Here is a 1,741-nt window from a genome sequence, read left to right on the forward strand (position 1 = left end):
GGGGCCGCCCGCCGGCGCGGAGGCAGGTGGGAGCCGTCCCGCCCCCCGCGGAGAGCGCCGCCCGCCCCCGGCTCGCGGGGCGCCCCCTCCCTGGCGCGTGGGGCCGCTCGCGCCCACTCGGGTCCCCTCGGGCGGGGCGGTGGATCGGCCCCTGTGTTATGTAAACATAGAGTAAAAGGGAAAGGAAGTTCTTAAAGGAGCAGCTCTATTTTTTTTCTTGCTTCCTTCCCCAAACTTGGAGCGCGGGGTCCTCAGCCCTGGCCGCCGAGTGTTTTGGCCGCTGAAGGCTGCGCGGGAGATTCAGGAAGCGCAGCGGCCGAGGCTCCCAAGCCCAGCCTACGTTTTCCTGGGTTTGCGTAGGTAGAAATAACGTCCTCTCTGGCTATAAGAGCGCCTTGTCGCCAACAGTAGGTCCTGGTATACGTCTGGAGGTGTCGCGCACATACACCTGGATGCCTCCTCGTCCAAAACCAAGTCCGTCAAAGCTGGGAGGTGTTTAGAAAATTGGAGGGCTTCGCTCATTGGTGCTGGAGTGGAGGGAGTTTTGAAGGCGCGTAGAGCACCCATGGTACAGGACGTTGCTACTCCGCTTTGTCATCAGCAGAACTTCACATGGCTTTTGAAAAGTATTTTTTAAAGTTGTTTTTTAATCCATACTCTATCCACTTTCCCTGTGCCTTCTTTCAATCCCTAAGGAATTTAAGAGGAAATTACCTGGGTGGATTTTTTAGTGAATATAACTGTTCCTTTATTATTAATATCATGATTTAACCAATACATTATGTTTTTTATATTTTTTGAAATAGTTACTACTATGGTTTTAAAATATTGTAGACCATAATAGTTTTACTGACTGCTGGTTTTCATCATACACGATTTTATTGTTTAACATTTATTAAGCACTCATAACATGCTAGAAACTCTACATATTATTACCAGTCACCGCCTGTCAAAACTGTTAAATATTTAAAGAAATAAATACTGCAAAAGCTACCCTATGTATAAATAGCGACTGGTTAGCTATGGCCCGAAGTAAAGGGCTAGAAAAAAAATAATTGCATCTGTAGCCTCCCATTCCACTGTTCAGCACTCTTTATGTAACATTCTCTGACGGGTTATTACTCGAGTGACATGATGCTTCCCGTAATTTCACTTAAGTTAGTAACCGATTCTTTTTTAAATTAAGGCTTTAGAAATAAATTATTCCAAAGTAACTAAAGCCACACCTTCGCTAAGCCCAAAATAAATTTTATTAAACAGTTAATTTATTTCAGCTAATTATAGAAATTCTATATTTCAACTGATATAGCTATTCTGCATATTTTAAATATTCTTTGCATTTTTTATATGTTAAGAAAAATTTGTTATAGTTTTAACCAACAATCCATTAAAGAGTTGAATTCTTTCTCCTCACAAGTGTCAGTGTGAATCTCCTTCTGAATTTCTGCTTGATTAATGTCTTCATCTACTATATGCCCCTACTTACCACATGGATGTGTGTCTCTCAAAGATCCATCAGAATTGTGGTGCAGTTGTGCAAGCCTCCCTGACTTCTGTAGGCCTATTCTCTTGCTGTTCTGCTCTCTAGGCTACAATTACCTCCTTCCCCTTTCTCTCTTGGCATGCTGTGCTTTTGTGCATTGCATTACACTGTTCTGGCTCCATTTCCTCCTTGCTGTGCTCTGCATCTGCTCTTAGGAAGATGGAAACAAATATTTATTAACCTCCTACTAAGTTCTAA

This window comes from Propithecus coquereli, unplaced genomic scaffold (genome assembly GCF_000956105.1).
Source record: "Propithecus coquereli isolate 6110/MARCELLA unplaced genomic scaffold, Pcoq_1.0 Scaffold83, whole genome shotgun sequence".
NCBI classification, from domain to species: domain Eukaryota; kingdom Metazoa; phylum Chordata; class Mammalia; order Primates; family Indriidae; genus Propithecus; species Propithecus coquereli.